The sequence below is a fragment of the Habropoda laboriosa genome, unplaced genomic scaffold (genome assembly GCF_001263275.1).
Source record: "Habropoda laboriosa isolate 0110345459 unplaced genomic scaffold, ASM126327v1 scaffold45, whole genome shotgun sequence".
In the NCBI taxonomy this organism is placed as follows: Eukaryota; Metazoa; Arthropoda; class Insecta; order Hymenoptera; family Apidae; genus Habropoda; species Habropoda laboriosa.
In genome coordinates this window covers 1148997-1155126 of record NW_017100168.1, presented here as the reverse complement: position 1 = coordinate 1155126, position 6130 = coordinate 1148997, and positions in this window count along the sequence as shown.

The following is a 6130-nucleotide window of genomic DNA, read 5'->3' as shown; positions in this document are numbered from 1 at the left end:
TAGATGCAATCGCGCTTTCCTAACCTGTTTGCAATTAGAGTTGCTCTCTTCCTTCGGCAGAGATAGTTGCCGTTTCACTGGCAAATATTTTCGTTTGGAATTCATTTTATTTCTTATTTCTTCGTTTTTATTCCTGAAAGATTTTCATTTGAAATTAATTTCATCCTCCCCAATTTTCATTCCCTTAAATTTCCCTTCGTTTATTTTTTTTTTTTTTTTTTTTGGTTCTTATTCTTGAAAGATTTTCAGTTGAAATTAATTCCATTTCACCCGCCCCAATTTTCATTCAGTTAAATTTCCGTTTATTCATTTATTCTGTTAGTTTCTTATTCTTGAAACATCTTCATTTGAAATTAATTTTACTTTCAACTTTCATTCGGCTAAATTTTCTTCTACTTATTTATCCGTTCTTTTTTCAATTTTTCATTCTGTTTCATACAGAAAGTAAAGCGTGAGTCGAATTTGAGTTGGAAAGTTAAGAATTTAAGCCTGTTAAAGAGTTAACAGAGTGTTTTCTCAGGTTCATTTAGCAAGCGTCTGTAGCTGAGATACTTAGAGTTAATTGGAATTAATGTGAGTCTTTTGAAATGAAGTTTAAATAAACACCTTATAGAAGTGTCCTTTGAAATCAAATTTATTAGGCTATTCGAGTTTCTTTTTTTGTCTCCGTTTGGTCCTACCTTTGTTTTCACATAGATATAACTATTTTCTTTAAAGGGAATTTATGCTCGAGGGAGGTAACGAGAAGTTTGTTTCAAACCAACAATTTTTAACCTTTTTTTTTTTCTTTATCTCACGGCGCACCAAAAAATATATTACATCTTTTCGCCGATCTGACAAAAAAAAGTACACACTTTTGACTGTTTTACAAAAAACAAAAAAAAAAAAAATAATTCTTTCCGTTCACTTTTCAACGTTTTACGTTAAAAAATCTTGCATTAAATTATATTTAGATTTCTGCATATATTCCCCGATCACTTCTGCCCGCGTACGCGATATTTTCAAATAAATAATCATGCAGCTTTACAGCCCTGTGGTTTATTTATTCTTCTGGGATAATGTTCAAGAGAATTTATACGCGGTTTATTTGAACGATTTTTCGCATGTGCAGAATAGACCTGTGCATCGCGGCAATCACGATAACATTCCGCTAAAATAAAACTCGGAATGATATGAAAAGTATTCGAAACCCCCCATATAAACGTGTATCCACGTTTACGTTTACGATAGCGTGCATTACAAAGAGTTCCCTCGGTTCTGCAATAAAAATTGTTTTCACTAATGGCTCAATTTCAATAATCGTTTGAAACCACTCTCTCCCCGGAGCTCTCGTTCCGTGAAACGGAACTATGTCACAATAAATTATGTCTACGTATTACGACGGCATCGATAAAACGCGGAACCTTGATTGTAGAAAAAGCGGGAAAGAACGGAGTTAACATTTCACTGGCTACCTTAACCGCAGTAGATACAACAGAATCAGAAAAGAAAAAACTGCATTTCTTTTGAAAATTATTTCAAACGATGTACTAATTAATGTACAAATTAAAAGTAATTTGAAATACAGTTTCAATGGTGGTTAATTATTTGAAATTCCGTTTCGGTACGTTGAAAAATTCCCGTCTGTTTATCAGTTCTTCCTCCTTTTTTGAACTCTGCTGCGCCTCGACTTTCGAATCTCTGCCAGGACCTGTTAAAAAAAGGGAAACAACCGAACCGCGATAAAACTCGTTTCGCACGTCCAACGTATACAATTGTGTCTGTCGCGCTTACACACACGGGACTCGTTTTATACGAACAGATTTATTGAAACGTTTTCTGTCCACTTGATTACGCTATGAAATTAGCGAGACGCTGGTATACGGAACGGCATACGAGATGAACGCGGTCGAATATACTGTATAGTCGTTTTAGGCTTTCCACCTAACGAGAATTGCTTCCTTAAAACACACCGCAAACAGTTTTCTCTTTCCATGAAACGGGAGATAAGTGAGGACGAGCGAAATAATCGAATGTTTACAGTAGACACGTTCGTCAACTGTAGAAATTTTTAGTAGAAAAAAGGGAAAATCTACCGTCTTGAAAAGTTTTCTCGAAAAATTGCGGAAAATAAAAGAAACATTATCTTTCGCAACTTGGTAGAAATATTTCAATGCGTTATGTTTATCGCAGGAATTATGTTAATTCGTAATTTTACCCAAGTGTCAAATTGTACCTCCATTTTATATTCTACAACACAAAGAACAGTCTTTTTTCACGATTTTTCCCGTGCAGAAAAAGTAACATGAGTAAGCGAGCAAAGAAACAGTAGCAGATACTCGTTGCATTCAGAACGCACCTCGAATACCACACCAAGTACCTTACGATTACATGGTGTAATTACGCACAATTTCGAACTCTTATGTTGCTGAAAGCACCAGCAGTGTTATGCACACACAGGCGCACCAATTGTATTATCCGTCCCTCAAATATATATGCACAATATTCACTTCAGTGGCGCGTACATTAAGGCGCACACGCACACGTACGAACAACAAAAACCGAACCCTTATTATTAAGTACACTCCTTAGTCTGAAGCGGGTGTCTCTTTTTATAACATCGTTTAGCTTGCACTTCATCCTGCGACGTGTAGTTACAGTATAATTTTTCCCTTTTGCTTTTGCTTTGGTAAATTACATACAATTACAGTCTATTTAGCGTTCTTTCGGACTTCGTGCTTTTTAATTATTTCCTTTGGTCACATTTGTGGCGTAAAATTGACCTGTTTTCGTTTCACGTATTTGTTACAACGATAACAGTAAAGAAAACGAAACAAGGACTACGGTATACGATATATTATTTTTTCAGCCTATGTCTTTAAACAGCACGTCACTTCCGTTGATTCTCGTCGTACCGCATTCTTTAAGGGGGATTCGCGACACCGGAAACACGTGAAGTGTTATCCGCGTCTCTTCGTATATGCGAGAGAATCAAAAACCTAACCTACCTCGCATTCATCTTTCTCCCTCTACATTGCGTCACTTTACCGCGTCCCGAAGCTGTACTTGCATACACGTGTGAAAACCTTACCCAATGTTCGTTCCCTTTCCTTGGATTGAGCTTGTTAGTAACGTTCGACGAAAGAATTGGATATTTTACTTGATACAAAACATCCTCTCGCATAGCAGAATGAAAGAAAGCGCGAAAGGAATGGAGCACGTTCGTTCACGAAAAGGATACGAGTTCGCGACACCTCGGTAATCGGTACAAGAGGATAAAAGACGCGACGATTCCTAGCCGAAAAAAAAGAATATTCAGTGGTACTCACCATGCAGAAGAACTTCACGACGGCGTTACGCCCGCGCACGAAAACAATCTAGCTGTGATGTACACCAAAAAATCCGTAAACGTGTGTCGTTGGTCCTGATTTGTCAGAAAGCACCTCTGGAACGCAGCTTCGTCGTTTCCCTCGATCTGGTTATCTTCGCAGGTACGGACGGACAGCCGGCGAATAGAAAAACCTCACACGCGTGGTCCTGTGGTATAGAGTAAAAAAGAACGTAACGCGACGAATCGAAGTCAAGTGCGATACACACACGAGCAACCGCACGGCGCGCGGGTTCAGCGGCCGACTGAAAGGATGCAGTCGCCTTTGGTCCGCCATGGTTCGCTCACGGACCCCTGTGGCCCCTCGTGGTCCGGCCAACCCCCCACCATGCAGGGACACAGAGACAAAGCAGCTGCGCGCGCACCTACACATTTTTTGACCCTCCGCTGTTCTCCCTTCCCTTTGCCCCGCCCCCACTCTGCCACCCTTAGGCTCGATTCACCGCGCACCGTCCCCTACGTTCCTTCGCGCGTACACACATGCATAACGCCTAGTGATGGGTTCGATCCACTGGGAATTTCTAATTCCCGACCTCATCGACGAATCAATCTAATTCATTCGTAAATTCAAATGAAAATTAACAGTACTACGTTACTAACGATTTATGTTGAAATTCTATAATATCTATAATGTCCACTTTGTAACAACTAAATATGATTACCAAGAATAGGCCAAAAAAATCGAATTTGACTTCTTTCGATAATGAAAAAATCAGAATATTATTCTTCTATTAGAAAAAAGATATAAATTTATTACTGTGTATGTACTTGACATTTTATATGTTTAAATGAATTATATAAATCAGTTATGAAGTGGTCTGAGCATAATAACACAATATCCTCAGATGACTCATCCAAGTTTAAACACTTCCTAAAGTGTTACCACTGGTATTCACAATTGATCTTACGTCGTTTGTCGGACTATTGAAAACGGATCAAGAGGGTGTTGCTCCCATCGCTAATAAGGCGACGTACACATCGCTACCTGAGAGTCCTTAGTCGACACTCTCTCCCGTGCTACCGCTCACCCCCTCTTCCTTCTACTTGCAGCTCGTCATAGGCCCTGTTTACACCCCGCGAGAAGGAGAGACTGTTACCGGTCTGGTAGCTTATATCGATGTAGGAAAAAGTACCGGCCGATCCTATTGCACTGGTGGAATCGAGGTAACCGCGCTGCAATTCGACAGACCAGTACCAGTGGTAGCAAAGAACGTGCACACGATGACGACCTTCTAATGCCTCCTGATAACGCATTACTTGCGTAATAGAAAATGCACAACATGTGTTTTTTGCACCACGAAGATATGATGCAAGTTGCTTCACTTGCTAGCAGGTTCGAATTAAACTATCGAATTCAGTCTCAACCCGAGTGGAATTATTAATCAGTTAATTTTGTTTAGTCGATCTTTCGATTGATGTAACAACAAACTCAAGTTTTATTAATCGTATTTTTTGTGCAAATGTTTGTAATAGCAATACAACCTATATTTTGTAATTGGGGAAGCTTTTTTTTTAGAACGATATAAGTGAGTATTGCATTGGTAGTATGTAACGTTAATAATAAATTGTATGGAACTTTCAATTTTATTATTGTAGTTCTTAGAACGTTTTTACAATCAATTTAAAAACATTATTAGTAGCACGTTCTCTTTCATTTGTATAAAATAAACGAACTATTATTAATTCCCTTGGCGGCTAATTATTGCAACCAATTCCCACTACAAAGCAGTAATTATTATACCTCGTTTCCTAATAGTGATGCACCGGATATCGTGCTTGATTACCTAGAGTTAGGTGCGAGCATCAAGGGGTCTGTAAACGAGAGCTTTGATACGCGCTAAACATTGTCGTAGGCTATGTGAACAATCTATTCGTGCAGATAAGTTTTGCGATTCATTAAACGGATACGTGTACAAAAAGTGTAGGATGCGCAAGTTACATTTTAAATTTATATGAATTTCTGAAAACTGTATGCTGAATTGCTTTAATCTTACTAGGGACATTGCTCGTATTATTTAACCGAAAAATATTGCAAATCTTGCTAATAATCGAAAGTGCTTATGATATATTACTTTTCGTACAAATATATCTATTATAGAAGAATCTGAATGGAAAGGTAGATATTTTTATTGAACATAATATATAGTATAATGCATTTCAATGCTTGTGTCCTCTACTTAATATAAATTTGTTCAATTATCATATGTATGCATCTAACTATTGATTTAATCATTGTTGTTCTTTTCATTTGCAACATGGCTACGACTATGGTACTGAATTACGTCCGCTATCATAGGCACTATTAAGCGCAACAGATTCTCAAGCTTATAGGAAACGATTTTTTACAACGTAATTTACACTTTTTTTGTTAAAGCAATGAATATATTAAGCTATAAAATTATTAAATTCCGCTAATCTATTGCGTAACATTCAATTAAAATTTCAATGTTTGATTTTTTATTCTTAATATACTAACCTTTATCTTGGAATGCAAATATTGTTACTATATAGAAGGAATCGTAATATTACGCTCTTTATTCTTTAGTGACAGTAATATAAATTAATATACATATAAAACAAAGAATTGCTAGTTCACTTGCTTATTATTAAATATTATGATTTCGTCACCCATATGGTAATTTCAAAATGCATTATGTTTTTCTCAGAATTAACAAAAAATCATTGTATTTACAAATAATAATAAATCATTCAATAATAAAAATCATTATTAAAAAACAAAATATACGTATATTTTTCCGATAT